This window comes from Mobula birostris, chromosome 28 (genome assembly GCF_030028105.1).
Source record: "Mobula birostris isolate sMobBir1 chromosome 28, sMobBir1.hap1, whole genome shotgun sequence".
NCBI classification, from domain to species: domain Eukaryota; kingdom Metazoa; phylum Chordata; class Chondrichthyes; order Myliobatiformes; family Myliobatidae; genus Mobula; species Mobula birostris.
Genome location: NC_092397.1, coordinates 24,482,006 through 24,508,741, shown reverse-complemented (window position 1 = coordinate 24,508,741; position 26,736 = coordinate 24,482,006). Strand labels below are relative to the sequence as shown.

The 26,736-nt window shown below is 44.0% G+C and overlaps 1 protein-coding gene and 2 non-coding genes across 3 annotated transcripts in view; all 3 read left to right on the top strand.

The window, feature by feature from the left end:
* The window catches only part of LOC140189013 (uncharacterized), a 1,003,756-nt gene that overhangs the window by 291,335 nt on the left and 685,685 nt on the right, over positions 1-26,736 (top strand). The window lies entirely within an intron of this gene.
* On the top strand, positions 3,388-3,459 carry trnad-guc (transfer RNA aspartic acid (anticodon GUC)). Its single transcript has one exon. It is a non-coding gene; the product is annotated as a tRNA-Asp (tRNA).
* trnag-ccc (transfer RNA glycine (anticodon CCC)) lies at positions 12,343-12,414 on the top strand. Its single transcript has one exon. It is a non-coding gene; the product is annotated as a tRNA-Gly (tRNA).

The following is a 26,736-nucleotide window of genomic DNA, read 5'->3' as shown; positions in this document are numbered from 1 at the left end:
CAGTGTTTAAGGTCTCCTCAGCAAACAAGTCTAGTGACCACTTGCCGCGTTTCCTCGTTCACTAAAGGTATCCTTCCTGAAGTACGGGCCCCTACCTGCAGGCAGGAGAACGGGGTTGTTTGGATTTCCCTTCTTCAGAGGCAATAGAGGCGAAATCTATTAACGGGAGAGAATTCAAAGATTCAAAGCACATTTATTATCAAATAAGTATGAATTATACACCTTGAGAATTGTCTGCTCATAAGCAACCACAAGGCAAGAAACTCGAATAATCCAATTTTAAACAGACCAAAAGCCAATGCGCAGAGAAAGAGAGAGAAAGAAACACACACCGTGCAAACAAGAGAAGCAAGCTAACAGCATCCCGAACCAGACTGGATAACAGATCCGCTCCCGGAGCCTCCGGAGTAGGCCCAAAGACTCGGTCCCCGGTTTTTACACCAACGAGGCAGAAAAGCACAACAGCGGGATCAGCCGCGATCTATTTCATTGTGTTATTTATTCAATTACATCAACGGGCTGAGAAGTTAACGAGACCTCGGGATTCATTAAATTAAACCACCTAGGTGTGAGTGAAAGCATCGTAAGCTGCAAAATATCGACAGGAGGAAATAGTGTCCTTTGGCTCATTTCGGCTCTCTGTTGTTCGACCCATTGACGTTTGTCCCGAAGAACAACCCAGAGACAAAGAGAGAGAACGCAGAAGAGACACGATGGAAGATAAACAGAATGTGTGACAGCAGGGCTACTGAAATCGTGTTGACTAGATAATGCAAAACACATTCACTGCTGACATGCCTGGAACGAGGTCTCCGGATGGGTCGGAGCACAGAGATAAGGACAGGATGGGGCCGGGGGTAGGGAACACGGAATAGAAAACAAAAAGACACGGGCAGAGAGATAGGCGCGAAATAAATCAACGAAGAGCAGTTATTAAGGGAAACGATATGATGTCAGCAGAACACCGATAAGTAAAAATGAAAGAAAAGAATTGGAAGCGTCCACAACGGAGCAGAGCAACACCACGTTCAGCCAATAGCAGAGTGGCGCAGCGGGAGTGTGCTGGGCCCATGGTCATCCATTCGGTCGAGACCATCGGTTCCTCCGTGACTCCCTGGTGCACACGTCCCTCCCCATGGATCTCCCACCTGGCACTTATCCCTGTAAGCGCAAGTGCTACACCTGTCCCTACACCTCCTCTCCTGCCACCATTCAGGGCCTCAAACAGTACTTCCAAGTGAGGCAACATTTCACTTGTGAGTCTGTTGGGGTCATCTATTGCATCCGGTGCTCCCGGTGCGGCCTTCTCTACATCGGTGAAGCCCGACGCAAATTGGGGGACCGCTTCGTCGAACACCTCCGCTCCGTCCGCCAGGACAGACAGGAACTCCCACTTCAACTCTGCTCCCAACTCCCTTTCAGATATGTCCATACATGGCCTCCTCTACTGCCATGATGAGGCTAAACTCAGGTTGGAGGAGCAACACCTCATCTAACGTCTAGGTAGTCTCCAGCCCCTTGGTGTGAACATAGAATTCTCCAACGTCCGGTAATTCCCTCCCCCTCCATTCCCCTATCCCTATATCACTCTGCCCCCTCCTCCAGCTGCCTACCCCCTCCCTCATGGTCCCGCCTCCTTCTACTACCCAATGTGTTTTCCCATCATTCTTTCTTCACCTTTCCTGCCTATCACCTCCCTGCCTCCCTTCCCCCACCCCTTTATCTTTCCCCATACTGGTTTTTCACCTGGAACCTACTAGCCTTTTCCTTCCCACCTTCTTTATAGGGCCTCTGCCCCTTCCCCCTACAGTCCTGACGAAGGGTTCCGGCCCGAAACGTCGACTCATCGTTTCTACGGATGCTGCCCGACCTGCTGAGTTCCTCCAGCGTGCTGTGAGTGTTGCTTTGACCCCAGCATCTGCAGATTATTTTGTGTTTACCATCTATACTTGTCTAATTTACCGAGGATTCAGAATCGAAACTTCTGCGCACTCTGTAAACGGACTGAAGCGTTGAATGCAGGGGATATTCTTAAGGATTTTGGCTGAGATGGAGAGTTCCGGTGTAAACCGAGACTGGATAGAGTGCGGTTGTGTCCATGGAGTGCTGGAGGTGACGGAGATCTTTGAAGGTCATATCAAATTAGCCGGGGCCTATCTGAATGCTGGTAAAATGTCCTGACGTGTGTAAACCTAGACAGCATCAGATTAGAAATTTCATGAAGATGGTGTTTGGAAACTGGAACCCATGCCGGAGGCAGATACACTCAGAACATTAGAGAATTGTCTGGGCAAGCACCTCAACCAGCAAGGCACTGAAGGCAATAAATCAGTTCGTAAGTGAGTTGATTTTTTTTTCCTCTGGTGAGATTGGTTCTTGATTGTCAGCATGGATGTGGTGGGTCGAAAGGCCTGTTTCAGGGTGGTATGAGTCTGCGATTCTATCTTACATTTGTCAATCACAATAAAGGAGGGTTTAATTTAATCGTGTACTAGAGAGAGGGTGTGGAGAGGGATCCCACAGGGACAGGCAGATTGAGTGGTGTGTAGAATGACACACTCAGGGTAAACACATCATCTGACATGTTTTGATGCGTTTTAAGTTTGTTGTGGGAGTCTGGGTTACAGTGAGAGCAGGAAGCTGCAGTGGTCGGTTCATCGAGAAAATGTGAAAGATAGGAAATCCACCCTTGATCGACTGGCCAGCCCAGGGTGAATAATAATTTTATACTCAATCATGGGAACTCGTACGCGATTTAGCAGGGTTTGGCCAGTCGGCCGAAAGAAGTCTGCGCAGATGAATTTCTATGAAGAGTTTATTCTTGATAGTTTCGATGAAAGATGAAGACTCTGCTAACTGCGATGGTTGAAAATCACACCTGCGTCAATTTTCTGTAAGAGCGCTATGTTCACCATTCTGTCACCATTGTGCCATCATTCTGCAGGAGGCTTGGGCCTGAATCGTCTCCAGGGGTGCATGACTGTGGCTCGAGCTGCTTTCTGAATCTGGTCACTCTGATTCCTCACTGTGCTGTAGTTCCTGTTATGTCCAGTTGAGGGCGGCATCTTCCTACAGACCAGAGATACAACACTCCTAGTAATTGGCACGGAATCGGACTGAAGTGAGAATGATCCTTTCAAAATTCAAAGAGCTACACATCGTTTCCGCCCTGTCGCATTACTTTTCAACAAGACGGAGTTGAGTTCGAATGAGAGTAGTTCCTTTCGCTAATCCTTGAACACAATAGGTGACTGAATCGCTGGAGGAAACTGAGACACCTCTGTGGGGAGGACACTGACTCCAATATTACACTCAACAAACAACAAGGTAATACTATTCACCGTCTTGTGCTCTTATATGTGCTTCAAATGTTATACCAACAGTAATTCCTCGTTAGTATAGTGGTTAGTATCCCCGCCTGTCACGCGGGAGACCGGGGTTCAATTCCCCGACGGGGAGATGATGATTTTACTGCTCAAAAGAGAAAAGAAAAGTGGACAAATAAATTGGCATTGAAGTGATCGGTTCAGCCGTCATTGGGAAGGTGGAATCTCTTGCGCTGTGAGCTCGGAATGGTAGGATTTTCCGAGAAGAAAGAGACGTTGTGTTCAGAATGTTTCTTCGAATCTCCCTCGGAGAATCTGTATTTCGCAGCGTTCGTTGTTACACTCAGCGGCTGAGTCCATCACTCCGAGCACACTAAACCCTGGGTTTAGGTGTCAGCTCCGCATTGCCCACCACTTTAGCAAAGTAACTAACCAACATTGACTGTCATTTGCATCCTCATCTTGCTTTGCTACGCAAAATGACTCCAGTCCCCTGCTGTGCAAAGGGAAATCAGACTTTACAAAGACCTTTCTTGCCGAGGTTGACTGCATATTATCTGTGAACTTTCCCTGCCAAGGCGCTACGTTAACTTGACTTGCTGTAGCGCCTCCCACTTCCCTTTCGTTCTGTAAAGGACAACATGGATTGTGGGAGCAGTTGAATTGTCCAGAGAATTCAGGTCTGCTCAGTGATCCTGTCATCGACTATCCTGAAGAGGAGGGTTGCTGAACAACAACGTAGGCAGCCGTTCTTTGGGCCATCACTCCGCAGAGTGTTCTCAGGCAAGAAATTAAAACAAGGTTTATTATCAGCAACTGGAGTTGAACAAATTTCCTAGCAGGGATTGAAGCCAATTATAGGTCCCAAAGGTGATGATAGAGTCGTATGTAACTCCGGACCAAATTTCTTACCCTTAACAACGTCTAACGGGATCCAGACGGCTAAAGTTGGTGATGTTCTCAGGTATATCAAGGATGTTTGTCCATTATTCCAGGCCAATGATGGCACAGCTATCTTCGCTCTCAGCCAACAGAACGTTTAATGCTATTCGGTTTTGAGAGGCAACTTTGCAGTTTGCTGCCATTTTGTGATAATGTCATTGGTGTTCAGACTTATATCCGCACTGTGGCTGTGTTGTTAGCCAATTATTGCAACACTGGGGCCATACCGATCCTCTCACGAGTCAGTCTGGTGGGTCCCCAGAATAGGAACACTACAATCCAGTAACGCTGCTCAGTCTCCTTCAGCCTTCAACGCTGGCAGATGGTATGTATTTGGTGCTACCTTCGCCAAATTGTAATAACCCCTTGACAGCGTTTGTTCAGACCAGAGACACCATTTAAGTAGAAAGGGGATACCCTGGGACAATAAATACAGTCGACTTGCCAGCCGATTCTGTAAGTACCATGAAATGCTCCTCTATTCTCTGTTTGCATATGTGTTTAGCCTAAGGGATTCCCCTCCGCTCCCGGACTCCACACCTGAAGGCTGAATCTCTGGCTTTCAGCAGGATGCGAAATTCACTGTTCATCCATGGTTTCTGATTGCGGAAAACTTTTATTTGTTGTTGTGATGTCACCCTATCTACACACTTGTTGATGTGCTCAAGGACAGAGTTGGTGTATAAATCAATTTTAACCTGCTAGTCTGTGGTGGCATGGGCAGCAAACGCGCTCCAGTCTGTGTGCTGGAATTTGTGCTGAAGAGCAGAGTCAGCACCCTCCAGACAGATCTTAATAGTCTTCATTGTGGGTTTCACACGTTTAATGACCGGGCTATAAATGGAAAGCAGAAACAATGCAAGATGGTCGGACTGTCCCAGGTGGGGGAGGCTTTGTAAGTGTCAGCCACATTTGTGTAGACATGATCGAAAGTTTTATTACCCCTGGTGGTGCATAATACATTTTTGTAAAATCTTGGAAGCACGGTGCGTAGGTTACAATGATTATGGTCCCCAGCGACAATGAAGGCTCCGTCTGGATGCAATGTCTGCAGCTTGCTAATAGCGGTACTGAGGTGTTTCACGGCTACTTTAGCATTGGCATCCGGTGGAACATAAACTGCGACAACAATGATGCATGTAAACTCTTGAGGTTGATAAAAATGGTCTGCACTTAATAATCAGGTATTCCAGATCAACAGAGCAATAAGTGTCAGCAACACACATCAAAGTTGCTGGTGAATGCAGCAGGCCAGGCAGCATCTCTAGGAAGAGGTACAGTTGACGTTTCAGGCCGAGACCCTTCGTCAGGAATAAGTGTCAGCAATAGTAGAGTTAGTACCCCATGATCGATTCACGTAAATGGATAAATCTCCTCCCTACTTTTACCAAGTAAACATTATCCACCCTTACCTGCGTAGACTGTACAAATAAAATAAAACTCAGAAAAAAATATAGTCTTCCTCTCACTCCTCATTTCCATAATCGATTCGTTCCATATCATATCATATGCTTTTTCAATATAAAATACCGTTTTTGCAACTTCTTTATTTACCTGTGCTTTCATAATATCATCTTCCAAATGCAAACCTGAATCCAATGTCATTCTACCATTCCAAAATCCACTCTGATAAAATGCTGCGTCCCCTCTCTTTCTCAGAATATAATACAATCGGTCTTTTACCATACATTCCATCAGTGTATCCCAATGGTATGTGACGTTAATGACGTTGATCATGAACTAGAAGGATTCTACGGGGGTTTCCCAGGTTTTGTAACAGGCACTGCTAATGCCATGTTTTATGAGGAGGCCAAAACTCCAAATATGATTCAAAATATTAATAATATCTTGAGAGTTGTAAGCTATGTTTTTAAAGGTTCAATAACATAACATCCTTCCTGGTGCAATCTGACCTGTACTATTAATACCTTTCTTAAATTCACACAAAGAAAAGTCTACATTACTAACATTGCTACAGCTGCCTTCCAACACATCAGAGTATTCACTTAAAACCTTACTTACCCCAACATCGTTAAGGCTCTTCACTTAATTTATCTCAGAACATAGAACATAGCAAACCTACAGCACAATACAGGTCTTTTGGCCCACAATGCTGTGCCGAACATGTACTTAGTTTGGATATTACCTAGGGTTACACGTAGCCCCCTATTTTTTCTAAGCTCCATGTACCTATCCAGGAGTCTGTTAAAAGACCCTATTGTATTTGCCTCCACCACCGTCGCTGACAGCCCATTCCATTCACTCACCACTCTCTGCATAAAAAATAACTTACCCCTGACATCTGCTTTGCACCTACTTCCAAGCACCTTAAAACTGTGCCCTCTCGTGTTAGCCATTTCAGCCCCGGGAAAAAAAAGCCTCCGACCATCCACACGATCAATGCTTCTCATCATTTTATACACTTCTATCAGGTCACCTCTCATCCTCCGTCGCTCCAAGAAGAAAAGGCCAAGTTCACTCAACCTATTCTCATCACGCATGCTCCATATCTTCATCATGAATTGCAGAAAATAACCGAGCTGGTAATATAACATTCTCTATTTGATTAACAATCACCTTCTCAAATCAATAATGGAATTTTATTAACCCTATGAATCCTTTCTCCTGCCCGATTCTCTTAATCATTCCCCAAACTTCTCCAAGTTTAATATCCCCTCCAATACAATCATAAGAAGACCTCCAGTAAACCTTTTTCGCAACCTTCACAACTTTCCTCACTGCAGCCTGTGTCCTTTCACACTTAAGAAGGTCACTCGGAGAGTGATACTTCAAAACTCTCCCAAACACCTTATTTCTCCCCTTATTGCCTCTGCACACTCCTCCGTCCACCATGGAAACTTTCTCCTATCAATGTCATTTTAACACAGGAGACGCTTCCACTGCAGTTTGATGAATAATAACCTTTCATTGCAGAAATCTATATCATCCTCGACGTTCAGCCATGACAGACATTCATCACGTAAAACATCTCCCAGTTTGATTAACCAAACTTCCACACCCTAAAAGTTGTCTCCTGTCCCTTATATAAATCCAAACCCAAGCTTATAAATATAGGAAAATCATCGCTGTCCAATGCTTCATCACCCATGACATCCCACTCACTCACTCCAGCCACAATGTTAGAAACTGAAGTTAAATCTACAGCAGTTTCCAAACGATGAACAATAAATCTCCTACCTCTCCCACCATTAAGAAACACAACATGTGAAATATTGAAAAAAAATCTACTACAATCAAACCATTCTGTTAACAACCCCACAGTGAATTATGTGCACTAAGATACCCACCCCTGACAACCCTTACTGAGCTACAACTACATATACTTTCCAACAAATCAATCAAAAGCTTTCAGAAGAGTTTTACCGCTTCAATACTCCTGATTGTTGAATCAAATACTTCTACTACAGACACATCATGCACTTCATTCGCATCCACAACTCTATGTCCTATCCCTTTCCTTATTGAACATTGGCTATATTTAAGAGGGAGTTAGATACGACCTTTGTGACTAAAGGGATCAGCGGGTATGGAGAGAAAGCAGGTACAGGATTCTGAGTTGGATGATCGGCCATGATCATATTGAATGGCAGTGCAGGCTCGAAGGGCCGAATGGCCTAATCCTGCACCTATTTTCTATGTATAACACCAGCCCCTCTACCAATCAACCTATCACATGTAATTACAACATAATCCTGCAAATTGACGCATAAATATGATAACAGCCAGGTTTCATATTAGGTGAATTTGATGAATCAGAAATAAACTTCTTAATGTCTTGCCCATCAGGCTTCTTTCATTCCACTGCAATATCCTTAATCTCATTCTGTACCTGCACAAAGAGACTGGAATTCAGATATCCCGCCCATCAGAGCTTCTTTTACAGTTTCCCACATAACACCAGGAATACCATGATACTTTTCTGCAGCTTTTACAATAATTTTAATTTTCTCAGTGCAACTAGATACCTGATCAGTACAATTCACCACATCATTTATAAGGCCACAAACTTCCTTTTATCAGCTAGTTGTGTATCTTTAGTAATGGACCTGTGATGCGACATATAGCCACTGACCTCACATTCTGTTCTCCGACTGGTAATACTTTATTAACATTTGGTTTAACTTTTTCCTTTAACCTGTTGAACTTCAGCGGCCTTCTTAAGCACTTCACATATTTATAAATTGCACTATGTTCTCGCAATTACAACAATTAAACATTATACCTTCACAATCTTCATACTTATGTTTCCCACCACACTTACTACACCTTAGTTTCCCATGACACACTGCCACGACATGCCCAAAGCTCTGATATTTTTACATCTAAGCAGAGGCAGAATATAAGCTCATATGTCATAACTAACATACCCAGACTAACTTTATCAGAAAGCTTCACTGTATCAAAATATATCAATAGATAAGTTATCCATCCTTTCCCCATTTCAGACTACTTGTAATCTCTTCACCTTCTTAACCTTGCCTCCCAATAAATAAGAATTAATCTCTTCGATCAAAACCTGCACCAGAACACCAGTTCTAACATCCCTGATACTTCTATTTTCATTAGACAACTTGCATATCTTTTTAACCGAATTAAGTCTTCAAATGAAATGTCTTCTCACAGTTTCTTATCCTAACGATTAGCAAAGCACCTCCTTTAGGGTTTGAGCAGAATCTATATTCCCAAAAGCAGATTTCAACTCTGTGGCTAATTTCAAAGGAGAAAACGTGCAGATGCTGGAAATCCAAGCGATACACAAACAAACGCTATATGAACTCAGGACTGATCAATTGTCTCCGCCCGACGTGTCGACTGAACTCTTTCCCAGAGATGCTGGCTGGCCTGTTGAGTTCCTCCAACATTTTTTTTTGTGTGTTGCTGTACTTAATTTCATGGGATTGATAGAAGGCTGTTCTTGGTCAAATTTAAACAATACTTTGAAATCCCTACCGTTCCATTACTTGAAATCATTTCAAAATTATGTTACATTTTCCGTTTTCCAGATCGAGATTCAACTGCATTCCAACTCCTCAGCCATTCGCTCGAACCCTTCATTTTGGGTTCCTTTTCCAAACACGCTGCACCCTCTCCCTCCTGAACCTACATTATCAAGTCAAGTCTCTTCTTATTGTCATTTCGACCGCAACTGCTGGTACAGTTCACAGTAAAAATGAGACAACGTTTTTCAGGACCATAGAGACGACATGAAACAATACAAAAACTACACTGAACTACGTAAAACAACACAAAAACTACACTAGACTCCAGACCTACGCAGGACTGCATAAAGTGCACAAACCAGTGCAGACATTACAATAAACAATAAACAAGACAATAGGTACTGTAGAGGGCAGTAGGTTGCTGTCAGTCCAGGCTCTGGGTATTGAGGAGTCTGATGGCTTGGGGGAAGAAACTTTTACGTAGTCTGCTCGTGAGAGCCCAAATGCTTTCGTGCCTTTTTCCAGATGGCAGGAGGGAGAAAAGTTTGTATGAGGAGTGCGTGGGGTCCATCATAATGCTGTTTACTTTGCGGATGCAGCGCGTGGTGTAAATGTCTGTAATAGCGGGAAGACCGACGCCAATGATCTTCTCAGCTGACCTCACTATCCGCTGCAGGATCTTGCAATCCAGGATGGTGCAATTTCCAAGCCAGGCAGTGATACAGCTGCACAGGATGATCTCAAAAAAAACCTCTGTTGAATGTGGTGAGAATGGGGGGTGGGAGACGGACTTTTCTCTAGTCTTTGCAGAAAATAGAGATGCTGTTGGGCTTTCTTTGCTATGGAGCTGATGTTGAAGGATCAGGTGACATTCTCCGCCAGGTTAGCACCGAGAAATTTGGTGCTCTTAATGATCTCTACCAAGGAGTCGTCGATGTCCAGCTGAGAGTAAACGCTCCGTGTTCTCCTGAAGTCAACAACCATCTCTTTTGTTTTGTTCACATTCAGAGACAGGTTGTTGGCTCTGCACCAGTCCGTTAGCCGCTGCACCTCCTCTCTGTATGCTGACTCATCGTTATTGCTCTTGAGGCCCACCACAGTCGTGTCATCGGCGAACTTGATGATGATATTTCCCATTATCCCCACACATTCACTGCCTGCGCCACCAACTGCTACTGCTCCTGAGCCAGTCAACAACTCGAACCCTCCGCATGTGTTCTGCCGTCAATCAGGTCTATGGGTGGAGCAACGCAGCTGATGCGAATGTGTTGCAATGACGTCACAAAACGTAAGCATACCTTCCCCGGTCCACGTTGTGAAACGTCTGTTTGGAGGATCCAGGGCTGCGGGAGAGGCAGGGCGGCTTTAAAGCCGTCCACATGGTAAGGTTCTTTCCAAAGTGTCTCAGCTTTACCTTTGCCTGTCTTCTCCAGACAGTCACACAGCCAAACTGAGAGAATCGGCATGAGTGCTGGGAAAGAGCAAGAGTTTATATCATACAACAGCCCCGGTCTAATGTGTTTGGAATGACGGATTCGGGCACCGAATGTTCGCCGAACGTTTTAAAATACAGACGTGTTGAGGGACTACCTGGGAAAAAGGCCGCTAAACACAACGTTCCTTGATTTCGAGAAACTCTCCCGTTCCGGGCTATTTGCACACTCGAATGCCCCACTTTCTAAATGAGGTTTAATGTGCACAAATGTGAGGTTATCTACTTTGGTGGCAAGAACAGGAAGGCAGATTACTATGTGAATGGTGTCAAGTTAGGAAAAGGGGAAGTATAACGAGATCTAGGTGTCCTTGTTTATCAGTCACTGAAAGTAAGCATACAGGTACAGCAGGCAGTGAAGAAAGCTAATGGCATGCTGGCCTTCATAACAAGGGGATTTGAGTATAAGAGCAAAGAGGTCCTTCTGAGTTGTACAGAGCCCTGGTGAGACCACTCCTGGAATATTGTGGACAGTTTTGGTCTCCAAATTTGAGGAAGGACATTCTAGCTATTGAGGGAGTGAAGCGTAGCTTCACGAGGCTAATTCCCGGGATGGAGGGACCGTTGTATGTTGAAAGATTGGAGCGACTGGGGTTGTATACACTGGAATTTAGAAGGATAAGAGGGGATCTGATTGAAACATATAAGATTATTAAGGTATTGGACACGTTAGAGGCAGGAAACATGTTCCCGATGTTGGGGGAGTCCAGAACCAGAGGACAAAGTTTTTGAATAAGGGGTAGACAATTTAGAACGGAGTTGAGAAAAAAAAAACTTTTTCACACAGAGGTTTGTGGTTCTGTGAATGTTCTGCCTCAGAAGGCAGTGGAGGCCAATTCTCTATAATCTTTCACAAAAGAGTTAGATAGAGCTCTTAAAGATTACGGAGTGAAGGGACGTGGGGAGAAGGCAGGAAAAAGTTACTGATTGTGGATGATCAGCCATGATCACAGCGCACGGTGGTTCTGGCTGGAGGGGCTGAGTGGCCTACTCCTGCACCTATTCCTATTGTCTGTTGTCTAATACTTCAACCCCATTTGTTTCGTTGAAAGCTTCTCTTGTATTTCCAGTTTCAATTTGAAGCAGGAAAACGGTCTCCCCGCCGGGGATTCGGACCACTGAAATAACGAGGAATAAACACGAGTGTGGAATCTGTCTCATGGATGTCAGGGTTAGTAGGGTTCATATTAGAGTCACTCTGGTGTTTGTTTGTTGAGAGTAGAGCTGCCGCTTTTTACCCATCCCCTTCTCACTGTGTATCAGTGGTGTATCAGGATTCTTTAGCGATTCAGTCACTTACTGTGTTCAAGAACTGGCCAAAGGAAGTGTTCACATTAGCGTCTAACTGACCGGATATGTATAATCAGGATTTATTTCTCATTTACTGATCCGCGAAGCAGGAAAGCATTCGAATCTCTCGGGTCGATTCTCCCTTCAGTCGGATCCCAGGTGATGTGTTTCTCCGGTCTGTCGGAACGTCGCGACATCCAGTGGTCAGAATAGGAACTGCAACAGAGTGAGGAATGATCCTTCAGAAAACAGCTCAAACACTGAGAATCGAGTAACAGAATCTTATAGCACCAGAAACCATTCAGTCAATGTATCTGTTTTGCATCATGGGGCAATGGTGGTATAGTGGTGAGCATAGCTGCTTCCCAAGCAGTTGACCCGGGTTCGATTCCTGGCCCTTGCAGGGTGTACACTTTTATACTAAAAAATAACCTCTAACCGGGCACTATGAACGCAGAACTGTAATTCATGGGAAATTTGTTGTGAGTGAAATTCACTCTAATGGCTCAGATGGATCCCTCATGTACGATGGTGGTAGTCCCTCTTGTAGGATGATCGAGGATCCCAAATTAAATGAAAAACACAGCATTAGACCACGGAGGTCTGTTACATTCCTGACCAAAGACACAACGCGCCTCGGAAATTCTCTCGTTCCTGCCTTCCATCGTGCAGAAGGTACACAAGCCTGAAAGCACGTATCACAGTCTCACGGATAGTTTCAGTCCCACTGTTGTGTCTATTGAATGGTTTCCCATAAGATAGGATGGACGTTTGACCTCACTGTCTACCTTGTTATGGAACTGCACTTCATTATTTACCTGCGCCGTGCTTTCTCTGTCCCTGTTACAGTTTATTCTGCATTTTGTTATTGTTTCACCTTGTTCTCTCCCAATACAATTCAATTCAATTCCATGGAAGAGACTTCACAGTGCAGAAGTCGAATCACAAACGAGAAAATGTGCAGATGCTGCAAATCAAAGCAACACGCTCAAAATGCTGGAGGAATTCAGCAGGCCAGGCTGTTTCGTGCTCATGAAGAAGGGTTGCGGCCTGAAACACCGACCGTATACTTTATTCCATAGATGCTGCTGCACATTTTCTCTTGTATGAGAAAGAGATTTAAAAAAAAACTGTTGATCACTGGCTCGAAGCACCAACCTTTCGGTTAACAGCCGAACACGCTCACCGATTGCGCCACAGAGACGAGAATTCAAAGAAGGACGAATAAATGGCAGATGTCAATTGAAATGTGGTTTCTTTCTACAGATGCATAATATGACACGTTTATGTTTTAAAACACGAAGATGCATAAACGTTGTCGCCAATAGCAGAGGATGGTTTCGATCAATCGACCTCTGGGTTATGGGCCCAGCACGCTTCCGCTGCGCCACTCTGCTGGGGAAAATACAAAGAATTGCTGTGTGTGAATGTTGTGCTATGCTTTGTGTGTCTGTGTGTGTTTATCTCTGGGTCTGTATATGTCTGGGTCCATTCCCTCGTTTCCCGGTATTCATACCCACTTTCTTCACTTTCTTTCGTTCATTCCCAGTTTCTCCTCTTTCTCTTTTTCTCCACCTTTCTTTCTTTCTTCCCTGCTCTCTGGTCCACCCAGTTATTATCTCTATGCCGTTTAGTCTCTATCCTTTCTTCCATCTCGTTCCCGCTATTTCACCAGTGACTGTGTTTTACATTATTTATTTTTTCAGACGGACAATTCATCCCACTTGTGAGGCTTTAAAAAAAAAACGACGTTTCCACCCACAAGGCGGACTAAATCCCGAGGTGCCATTAACTTCCTAATCCTGTCCCGATGATTGAATGAATGTCGGAGTTCCTTCAGTGTTGAACCAACAGTTCACATTGTGAAGCGGAACTCGCGACATTAATGTACTGCAAGCACTTCCCTCAAATGCAACACTTCCTCCACCGGGATTAACTGTTGGTGTCATGTTCAGACCATCACGGCCGGACCAGTGAGTGACAGATAGGGAGGTGGGAACTATCGCTGATGCCCTGTAACGAGGGGCGGTTTTTCCATTTCTCCACCGAAGCTGCGTAACTGATACAGTAAGGGTTGGGTTTTAACTCCCCCACGTGGGACAGTGTAAAGACACGCTGGCAGCTGCTTATCACCTATCACCTGGCTTCTCCCTCTCTTCTCCCACGTTTCAATTCTACTCCTCATTTGATTTCTTCAGTCCTCCTGAAGGGTCTCGGCCCAAAGCGTGGACTGTACTCCTTTCCATAAATGCTGCCTGACCTGCTGAGTTCCTCCAGCATTTTGGGTGTGTTGATTCGTGTCTTCTGTCTCACTTGCCAAACCCGTGAATCTGCTTGCTCATAACATCTTCCCAAATCTTTTGTTAAGTAGATATTCGGAGAAATGTTCTTATATTGCAAAAATAAAATTACGTTTGATTAATTCAACTAAAAGCTATTAACAGATACCAAAACGTACCACAGAAAATGGAATTTAAAGCCCTTTTTGATTAAGCAAAGGGACCCTTTCCCTCCCAGAGGCGGACTGTTGATATGAGTTGTTTCTTTGGTCTGGGAATGAGTTTCCAAACATTAAATTGATGCTATATCTGTTCGTGAATCTCTCTCTCTCTCTCTCTCTCTCACACACACACACACACACACACACACACACGCATACGAACACCGACACACGCACACGCACGGGCACGTAAACAAAGAGATACACATACACATACACACACACACACACACACACACACACACACACACACACACACACACACACACACACAAACACAAAATAAGTTAAATACTGAAAGCGCAGTGGCTGGCAAACTGAAGGAGAAAATGTGACAACACAGTGGAGATATTGAACACGAACAGGCCTGGACATATCTCAAAGGAATATCTCACAAGTGTGAGATATTGCACGTTGGAAGGACAAACCAACGTAGAACATACAGGGTTAATGGTAAGGCACTGAGGAGTTAAGTGGAACAGAGGGATCTGGGAATCCAGATACAAAATTCCCTAAAAGGTCGTCACAGGTAGATAGGGTCGTAAAGAGAGCTTTTGGTACATTGGCCTTTATTAATCGAAGTATTGATTATAAGGGCTGGAATGAGGCCTAATCTGGAGTATTGTGTTCAGTTTTGGTCACCAAATTGCAGGAAGGATATAAATAAGGTTGAAAGAGTGCAGAGAAGGTTTACAAGGATATTGCCGGGACTTGAGAAACTCAGTTACAGAGAAAGGTTGAATAGGTTAGGGCTTTATTCCCTTGAGCGTAGAAGAATGAGGGGAGATTTGATAGAGGTGTATAAGATTATGATGGGTATAGATAGAGTGAATGCAAACAGGCTTTTTCCACTGAGGCAAGGGGAGAAATAAAACAGAGGACATGGGTTAAGGGTGAGGGGGGAAAGTTTAAAGGGAACATTGGGGGGGGGGCTTCTTCAGACAGAGAGTGGTGGGAGTATGGAATGAGATGCCAGACGAGGTGGTAAATGCTGGTTCTTTTTTAGTATTTAAGAATAAATTGGACAGATACATGGATGGGAGGTGTATGGAGGGATATGGTCCGTGTGTAGATCAGTGGGACTAGGCAGAAAATGGTTTGGCACAGCCAAGAAGGGCCAAAGGGCCTGTTTCTGTGCTGTAGTTTCTATGGTTTCTATGGTATGGAATTATGTTAATATTAGTTGTACGTGGACATTAATAAATACGCGATGGTCATAACCTCCTGGCAGCGTGTTATGCCTTTGGAGAGACGGCGCTCCTGTGAAAACACCAACGGACGAAGCTCTGCAAACATTTCGATGTAGTTAAACTATCACTGAAGTGGAGTTATGGGAGTTAGTTGCAAACTCAGCACAAGAAATAACAGAGTGAGAAGGGAATCTATGTGAAAAGCCGAGTGAGGGCACAGTGCCGATGTTGAGGGATGAAGGAGAATTAGTGAAGGAAGGATGAGGGAGTAACTTTAAGTTCCTCAGTGTTATCATTGCAGATTATCAATCCTTGGCCCGGCACATACGTTTCATTACAAATAGGATCGGCAGCGCCTCGACACGCCACCTAAAATGTTGACAGGTTTCCATAGGTGTGCGGTGGAGAGCATATTGACTGGTGGCATGGGACCAACAATGCCCTTGTACGGAAACGCTCACAAAAAGTAATGGATAGAGCCCAGTCCAGCACAGGTAAAGCCCTCCCCACCGCTGAGCTCAGCTACACGGAATGCAGGATCCCGGCCATCCAGATCATACTCTCTTCTCGCTGCTGGCAATGGGAAGGAGGTAACCCATCAATAGGTCCATCACCCCTCAGCCATCAGGCTATTGAAGAAGAATGGACAATTTCATTTACCCAACACTGAACTGTACCCACAACCCAGAGACTCAGTGTCAAGACTTATCAATGTTATGTTTTCGACACTTAATGTTTATTTATTAGTATTATTTTTTCCTTCTTGTATTTAAGTAGTTTATGGTTTTGTTCACCTTTGTCGTTTGCTGTCTTTGTTGAGCGCGGTCTTTCATTGATTCGCCTGTGTTTCGTTCTATATACTGTGAATGCTCCTATGGTGACATGTATATACTTCAGTAATAAATTTAATTTAATCTTGCGACTTTGAAATTTAGGGAGAGGAATCTATTGGGTGAGACACGGATGCTGTTTCACACTGTTAGCGACGAGGTGGAAAGATTGGTGGAGCCCAGCAGCTTTATTCTCTGGGACAGGATTGTGGCAGAGGACTGCACCGAACGGAAAGCCTTATCTCCGGACATAGAAGATAGGAAGGGGAGTGGGCGATACAGATCTTCCAGTTGTTTCATTCGAATGGTCATCTCTGCATTGGAATCACCGGACCACTGTTCCAGCATTTCATATAAACGGGCTGTTGTGACCGTTATCTATATTCTCATCCAGGAGGAACCAATCTCATCGCATCCCATTTGTTAAGACCCCTCAGGATTTTACATCTATTCTGTAACAAGTTCTTACTGCTCTATATTCCAGAGGATACTATCCTTGTATCTTGAACTCGGCTCAGAACACAAGTTGCACACCACAGGTATTAACTTAATTTGAAAAAATAGAGCTGACGAATTTTCCCGCGATTAATAGCACCCCTTTAAATGCGAGTATTCTAAATGGTGTTCCAGGAGTTGTGTCTCTACATAATTGAAAAACATTTTTTCTACTGATGGATTCAGGTCTCCCCGCTATATACCTTGCTTGCTTAACCAAAGTTTTGGAAAATACTCTATGGTGGCCAGCAAGCATTTTGGAATTGACGTCCTCGCTCAGCTGAATCACGTTGACTGTCAGAGGGCGACAAAACCTCATCATTTCGATAAAATGCTTCCTTCTATTTTAAACTACTATGTTGATTAACGTTACCTCCCATTTCACTGAACTTTACACACTCAGGAAAATTTTGATATCTTTCTTTTTATATAGTTTTAGATTCGGTATGAAACAGGAAGATGTATAGTCAGACAGTGAAGTGGGAATGTGGAACACATTGACAGAGCAGCCGATGCACTGTGGGGAGAAGAGGGATCGTTTGCAGTCCAGAGCTTCTGCATACTGATCCATAGTAACCATCAGTAATCAATCCCCATATTTCCTCATGTAGGTTAAATATGTCTTTTAGATATGTTTGCATAAGCTGACACGTACGGATATATATATATATATCTTCTGCAGTGCAGAATGGGCTACCAGCATATCATCTGTGACACCTTTGACCATTGCTATACCACTATCACGATAGTGAGTACGTGCCAATCCATACATAGACTTTGGAAAGTCTTGGCGGTACTTCTAGTCACAACGTATATCCAGAGACTAAAATCCGCTGCACCAGTGGTGTGGGCCAAGAAGGTACGGTCAGGGAAGGCAAAGCAGCGCTTTGAGTCGGTGGACTGGACCCTATGCAGGCACTCATCTTCGAATCTGAGCCAATACGTTACAGTTGTCAGGGACTTCTCCTCGATTAGTGCGCGTTTTCGAGAACATACCGGATATACCCAAACCAAACGCCGTGGGTGAGCCAGGATTTTGTAGCTGCTGAAGGCTAGATGTGTGGTATTCAGAACCAGTGATCTATAGCTGTACAAGAAGCCAAGGTAAAAACAAAAGCAATTTAAGAAGGGGAGACATATGACTGAGGCTACAAACCGAATCAGAATTAAGTCGGCTCTGGCAGAGTATGCAGAGTATTACTTGCAAAAAAAGCGAAACTTAACACCGTGAATGGCTGTGATACTTTATTCCCAGAGGTACTCATCGTCTTTTATGGAACTTTTTGAAAAAGAGAATAAAACCACTCAGTGCTAATCCCTGCAGCCGCTGATGACTCTCTGATCGAGAGGTAATGTTGGATCTATATACGACCCTGGTCAGGCCCCACTTGGAGTACTGTGCTCGGTTCTAGTCACCTCACTACAGGAAGGATATGGAAACTACAGAAAGGGTGCAGAGGAGATTTATAAGGATGTTGCCTGCATTGGGGAGTATGCTTCATGAGAATAGGGTGAGTGAACACGCCTTTTATCCTTGGAGCGGCGGACGACGAGAGGTGACCTGATATAGGTGTATAAGATGATGAGATCGTGTGGATAGTCAAAGGCTTTTTTCTCAGAGCTGAAATGGCTACCCGAGAGGACACAGGTTTAAGGTGCTGGAGAGTAGGTACAGAGGAGACGTCAGGGGTAGGTCTTTTACGCAGTGAGTGGTGAGTGCGTGGAATAGGTTGCCGGCAACGGTGGTGGAGGCCGATACGATTGGGCCTTTTAAGAGACTCCTGGATAGGTACATGGAACTTAGAAAAATAGAGGGATGGGAGTAATCTTAGGTAATTTCTAAGTAAGTACATGTTTGGCACAACATTGTGGGCCGAAGGGCCCTTATTGTGCTGTAGGTTTTCCATGTTTCTGTGATCTCTGTTGTGGAAGCCGATGTCAGAACATCTTCCAAAAGGACGAACACTTGCAAGCTGTCAGACCCTACTGGTGTACTTGGTAGAGATCTGAAAGCCTGTACCAATCGACCGGCCGGAGTATTGAAGAACATATTCAATGTCTCAATTCTGCAGTGGGAGTTTCCCACCTTTCAATAGGGTGATAATCTGACTACGGCCCAAGAAGTGCACTGTAAACTGCCTCAAAGACGATCGCCCACGTCACCTACATCTGTTATGACGGGCAGCTTTAAGCGGCTAATCATGGCTGAATCAATGCACAACAGGGATCTAGATCTATTGCAATTTCTCTGTTGCCATAAAGGGCTTACAAAGGACGCTCTCTGATTGGCTTTTACTCGGCTCAAAGCGAAAAGTACCAGTTACTGGTCTTAAGGTGTTATACTTAAATGCACGCCGCATAAGGAATAAGGTGGATGATCTTGTCATACAGCTACAGATTGGCAGGTACGATATTGTGGCCATCACTGAGACGTGGCTAAAGGATGCATGTCTCTGGGAGCTGAACGTCCAAGGATACACGGTGTATCGGAAGGATAGGAAGGTAGGCAAGGGGGGAAGTGTGGCTTTATTGGTAAGAAATGATATTAAATCATTAGAAAGAGATGATATAAGATCGGAAGGTGCAGAATCTTTATCTGTTCAGCTAAGAAATTGCAGGGGTAAAAAGACCCTGACGGCAGTTATATATAGGCCTCCAAGCAGCTGCAGGGATGTGGACTACAAATTACAACAGGAAATAGAAAAGGCTTGTCAGAAGGACAGTGTTATGGTAATTGTGGGAGATTTTAACATGCGAGTGGATTGCAAAAATCAGGTGGGCACTGGATCTCAAGAGAGAGAATTTGTAGAATGTCTGCGAGATGGCTTTTTAGAACAGCTTGTTGTTGAGCCCACTAGGGGATCGGCTGTACTGGATTGGGTATTGTGTAATGAACCGGAGGTGATTGGAGAGATTGAGGTGAAGGAACCCTTAGGAGGTAGTGATCATAACATGATTGAGTTCACTGCGAAATTTGAAAAAGAGAAGCCGAAATCTGATGTGTCGCTATTTCACTGGAGTAAAGGAAATTACAGTGGAATGAGAGAGGAACTAGCCAAAGTTGACTGGAAAGGGACACTGGCGGGAAAAACGGCAGAGCAGCAGTGGCTGGAGTTTATGTGAGAAGTGAGGAAGGTGCAAGACAGGTATATTCCAAAAAAGATAAATTTTCGAATGAGAAAAAGGATGCAACCGTGGTTGACAAGAGAAGTCAAAGCCAAGGTTAAAGCAAAGGAGAGGGCATACAAGGAAGCCGAAATTAGTGGGATGACAGAGGATTGGGAAGTTCTTAAAACCTTACAGAAGGAAACTAAGGAGGTCATTAAGACGGAAAAGATTAACTATGAAAGGAAGCTAGCAAATAATATCAAAGAGGATACTAAAAGATTTTTCAAGTATATAAAGAGTAAAAGACAGGTGAGAATAGATATAGGACCGATAGAAAATGATGCTGGAGAAATTGTAATGGGAGATAAGGAGATGGCAGAGGAACTGAACGAGTATTTTGCATCAGTTTTCACTGAGGAAAACATCAACAGTATACCGGACACTCAAGGGTGACAGGGAAGAGAAGTGTGCGCAGTCACAATTACGACACAGAAAGTACACAGGAAGCTGAATATTCTAAAGGTAGATAAATCTCCTGGACCAGATGCAATGCACCCGCGTGTTCTGAAGGAAGTAGCTGTGGAGATTGCGGAGACATTACCGATGATCTTTCAAAAGTCAATAGATTCTGGCATGGTTCCGGAGGACTGGCAGATTGCAAATGTCACTCCGCTATTTAAGATGGGGGCAAGGAAGCAAAAAGGAAATTATAGACCTGTTAGCTTGACCTCGGTGGATGGGAAGTTGTTGGAGTCGATTGTCAAGGATGAGGTTACAGAGTACCTGGAGGCATATGACAAGATAGGCAGAACTCAGCATGGATTCCTTAAGGAAAATAATGCCTGACAAGCCTATTACAATTTTTTGAGGAAATTACCAGTAGGCTAGACAAGGGAGATGCAGTGGATGTTGTATATTTGGATTTTCAGAAGGCCTTTGACAAGGTGCCACACATGAGGCTGCTTAACAAGCCCATGGAATTACGGGGAAGTTACATACGTGGATAGAGCGTTGGTTGATTGGCAGGAAACAGAGAGTGTGAATAAAGGCATCCTATTCTGGTTGGCTGCCGGTTACCAGTGGTGTTCCAGAGGGGTCTGTGTTGAGGCCGCTTCTTTTTACATAGTACATGAACGATTTGGATTATGGAATAGATGGTTTTGTGGCTAAGTTTGCTGACGATAAGAAAATAGGTGGAGGGGCCGGTAGTGCTGAGGAAACGGAGTCTGCAGAGAGACTTGGATAGATTGGAAGAATGGGCAAAGTAGTGGTTAATGAAGTACAATGTTGGAAACTTTATGGTTATGCACTTTGGCAGAAGTAATAAACGGGCAGACTATTATTTAAATGGGGAAAGAATTCAAAGTTCTGAGAAGCAACGGGACTTGGGAGTCCTCGTACAGGATACCCTTAAAGGTAACCTCCAGGTTGAATCGGTAGTGAAGAAGGCCAATGCAATGTTGGCAGTCAGTTCTAGAGGAATAGAGTATAGGAGCAATGATATGATGTTAAGGCTCTATAAGGCGCTGGTGAGACCGCAATTGGAGTACTGTGGGCAGTTTTGGTCTCTTTATTTAAGAAAGGGTGTGCTGACGTTGGAGAGAGTACAGAGAAGATTCACTAGAATCAATCCGAGAATGAGAGGGTTAACATATGAGGAACGTTTGCCCGCTTTTGGACTGTATACCTTGGAGTTTAGAAGAATGAGGGGAGACCTTATAGAAACATTTCGAACGTTGAAAGTTATGGACAAAGTGGATGTGGCAAAGTTGTTTCCCATGATGGGGGGGCGGGTCTAGTACGAGAGGGCATGACTTAAGGATTGAAGGACGCCCATTCAGAACAGAAATGCGAAGATTTTTTTCTTAGTCAGAGGGTGGTGAATCTATGGAATTTGTTGTCACTGGCAGCGGTGGAGGCCAAGTCATTGGGTGTATTTAAGACAGAGATTGATAGGTAACTGAGTAGCCAGGGCATCAAAGGTTATGGTGAGAAGGCGGGGGAGTGGGAGTAAATAGGAGAATGGATCAGCTCATGACGTAATGGCGGAGCAGATCGATGGGCCGAATGGCCGTCTTCTGCTCCTTTGTCTTATGGTCTTATGGTCTTATGGCTTTCATCGCCTGGACGATAGTAATACCTATGTCACGCTGTTGCTTAGTGATTACAGCTCAATGTTCAGCACCATCGCGCCTTCAGTTCTAAACAACAAGCCCCAAAACCTGGGCCTCTATTCCCCACTCTGCATCTGCATCCTTCACTTCCTCACTCGCTGACAATCAGCATTGCCGTGTCTCTAGGATGCGTGTGTAGCCCACTGCTCTATTCTCTCTACATCTAAGACAGTGTGGATAGGCACAGCTCAAACGTTATCTATAAATTTGCGGAGGAGACGATCAATATTGGCCGAAATTTAGATGGTGTCGTGGAGACATACAGGTGCAAGATAGGTCTGCAGGTTGATTGGTGTCCTAACGACAACCTTGCACACAATTTCAGTAAGGTCGCGGGAATGATTGCGGACATTAAAAAAAACGCGAAATCGAGGGAACACATACCAGTCCTCGTCGAGGGATCAGCAGTGGAAATGGTGAGGGTGCAATTCCTGGGGTTCAACATCTCAGAAGATGTATCCTGCTGTAATTACACAGAAGGCACGACAACGGCTATGTTTTATGAGGTGGTTCAGTAGGAGGCTCAAAATGTCACCAGCTATGCTGAAATTTGTGCAGATGTACCGCAGAGAACATTCTATTTGGCTGCATCGCCGTCTGGAAAGGACGGGATCAGCATCAGATCAAAAAACGCTGCAGAAAATTGTGAACTACCAGTTCCAACATGGGCACTAGAATCCCCAGCAGTGAAGGCACCTTCAACAGACGAATCCTCCAAAAAAAAAGCGGCAAGCGTCCCTAAGGATCCTCACACCCAGCACATGCCCTCTTGTCATTGCTATCATCAAGTAGGAAGTATAGGAGCCTGAAGAATACAATCGACGTTTCAGTAGTTTCTTCCAGTCCGCCATCAGATTTCTGAATGGACATTGCACTCATGGCCACTAAACTTGGTCTTGTTTTATATCATTGAGTGCAGTTTACACAGATCAACTTACTGACAAATAAAGATGATTCACGCGGGAAATAATCCGGGAAAAAAAGATGTAGAGTCCTTAATCGTGCAAAGCTAACGATAGAGGAGTAGACATGGAAATCATCGGTTTCAGTTCGAAGTTTCACTCAGACAGAAAAGGAATTGACAGGAAATGCAGTGGAATAAAAAACTGAATATTACAATTGCAATGTAGTTAAATTAATAACGGTAGGTGATGCCAGAATGCACCCTAACAATCAGCAATGCAAATAAACAGGCAAATCTTTCAGCGAACAGACCTCGCAATAAAACTCGTCTGGGCTCTTCAATACACAACCTTTCTACGTCTCATTACAAGCCGCTCATAGTCAGGCAAATTGTTATCTTTGCGGACAACAAATTCAATAATATCTTGTTATGTTGATAATTCATGCATTTTGTGATAAAGATGTTTATTTGGAGATGATAACCTTTCTCTAAATATTATTGTTTCCAGCATTTTGTTTATTCTAGCAACTCAAACCACGCGTTGGAATGATAAAAATTGCAAAATATTGTTCAGAGAAGTTGGACAAACAAGTTGTTTTTGTAATATTCCTGGAGGAACGAAATGCATTTCGTAATGGCATATTTTAAGAAAGGTTTCTGTTTCCAATAGGTTGCGGCTGATGTGAGTCAGAAGACCTTCCCAATAATTAGATCAGTGATCTTCCGTCCCCTGTATATAATAAACATTCTTAATTGAATTTCTCATTTGTCGGCAGGTTGAAATTGTATGAGCAAACGATTGCAGCTTCTTATAAAACATGTCTTATCCGGCAATTTACTACATAGCGAGCATTTACTATCCTTCACTTGCAGCGGTTGGTATTCTAGGTAAGGTGTTGGCACAGCTTAATGTTTGAACTGTTCGATCTTTCACTTACCACAATGTGATCATTCAGCCTGCAGTCGCATCCGCATCGTTGCAGCTCATGGTGTTCGTGACTTTGTTTTTGACTTGACTCGAATTTCCAAGGCGCTTTTGGTATGCATTTTGTGATTGACCGAGCAGTTATACAGAAACAGTTTGCTTAAAGCAACAGTTCAATTCATTGCTGCCTTTTCTGCTATTTCTAATTGCTTCTCAGGAATTTGGGGAGCCAAAAAATATTTGTGACAAAACAAAACGAGTATCCCTCCTTGTGTATCAGACAAAATTGCCTCGCAGCAATCGACACCGGGGTATAGAATCATAGCTAGATTGGTTCTGTGCTTCCACCCAGCTCAGTGCTGACACAAACGGGATAAGTGGCCAAATCCTGACATCAGACACATTTCAGACACAGCCCATCGATCAGATCGTGTTCATCTTATTTAGTTGTGAATAGCTCTGCAGACCGAACAATTATCGTCTTCGAATCGCACCGAACCGAACTGTTTAACTGGGCTTTTAAGTTGTGTTCGGAGTGCAGATCAACATGAAAGCCTGAATATCCGTCAACATGTGTGTCCGGAATGTCCGTCAACATGAGTGTCCGGAATGTCCGTCACCATAGTGAATCTGGTAGCGAAGGTGGTGATTCAATGTGATGCTGTCTGTGTGGAGCGTTGAACTCCTTTTCTTCTGCGCTAATCAATTGAATCTGATTAACTGAAACTTTTGTAATTAACTTTTGCCTTTTGTTTCTACTTGCAGTTAACTTAACGGCGATTGTTATCCTGTCCCGTGGAAAATGTGGGCTCTCCAAGTGTATAACCCGCGACCTGGTGGAAATGGAAATCGCCGATTTCATGGTTGTGATCGTTGCTATTGTCATGCAGCAGATTAATCTGATGTATTCGTACGCCCGTTTCTTGCTCATAACTCCGGTATGTGCGGCGACGCTTCTTTTCCAAGTTGCAAGTTTGGACTGCTCCGTTTGGCTGACTGTTGCTGCCACGTTCGACCGGCACGTCGCGATTTGCTGTCAGAATCTGCGTAAGAAATGTTGCACTGTGAGAACAGCGACGGTAGTTATAGTGACAGTGGGCACCGTGAGCTGCTTGAGGTGCATTCCGTTTTATTCTCAAGTGGTGCCGAGAATAATCATTGATAATACGCCGTTCGGTTGCGTCCCAAGACCCGAGTACTTCACTTCATCCATATGGAAAACCCATGAACTGATTGACAGTATTATTACACCGTTATTACCCATTTGTTTCATTCTGCTGTTGAATGGTTTAACAGTCAGGCACATTATTGCAGCAAATAAAGTCCGCCAGGGACTGCGGAGGAACAGTGAGAACCAGGAAGGTTCAGAGGTGGAGAGCGGGAAAAAAAATCGATATTTTTGTTGTTCACTCTATCAACCAATTTCGTATTATTGTGGACGCCCTACGTCATACACTCAATGACCTGGCAAACAGTGAATATATCTTACAAAGACAAGTAATTAAATACGCCTACATACATCATGCAGCGATGTGCATTTATGTTACAGTATCTCAGTACCTGCACGAACACGTGCATTTATACGCTGACACAGCGAAAATCCAGGGAGGAGGTGAAGAACGTACTGAAATACCTGTTTACATTAAATTGACAGCTCTGTAAATAACAGTAAAAAAGTGATGCAAAATGCAGTTTTCAACTCAATTATATATTCTGAGGGATTTGTAGCTTCTGTAAATATACCATGAACACGAGGGTTGTAATGGAAATTACAGTTGTGCTGAACACAGTACAAGCAATTAATCGATGTAGGTAACAAAAAAAGCGAAAGGGGTAACGGTGACGTAATTGAGATATCGATAACAATGGCAGCCAATCACAGAATTAGTCGACGTTGAGTTAACAATGAGATGTATCAGTGCATCAAACACAATAAGTTAAGTGTCAGAGCTATGAAAATTAATTCTTGCCCTCACTGCTCAACGTGGCTCAGTGCATAGAATGTAGACAGTAGATAGGATGCAAAACTGTGCTGAGAACTTCCTTAATATTGATTGGCATCTGATTCGTTCCAATGGTTCAGACAGGGCAGAGTTTGTTAAGAGTGTCCAGGACGGATTCCTGTCACAGTATGTTGACAGGTCGACTAGGGGGAAAGCCATACTAGATCTAGTATTTGGTAACGAACCGGGTCAGATTATAGATCTCCCAGTAGAAGAGCATCTGGGGGACAGTGACCACCACCGTCTGGCCTTTAACATCATCACGGAAAAGGATAGAATCAGAGAAGACAGGAAAATGTTTAATTGGGGAAGGGCAAATTATGAGACTCTAAGGCTAGAACTTGCGGGTGTGAATTGGGATGATGTTTTTGCAGGGAGAGGTACTCTGGACATGGGGTAGATGTTTAGAGATCTTTTACAGGATGTTAAGGATACATTTGTCCTGGTGAACAGGATAAATAATGGTAGGGTGAAGGAACTATGGGTGACAAGTGAGGTGGAAAATCTAGTCAGGTGGCAGAAGGCAGCATACAAGAGCAAGGATCAGATGGGTCAATTGAGCAATATAGGGCAGCAAGAAATGAGCTTAAGGTGGG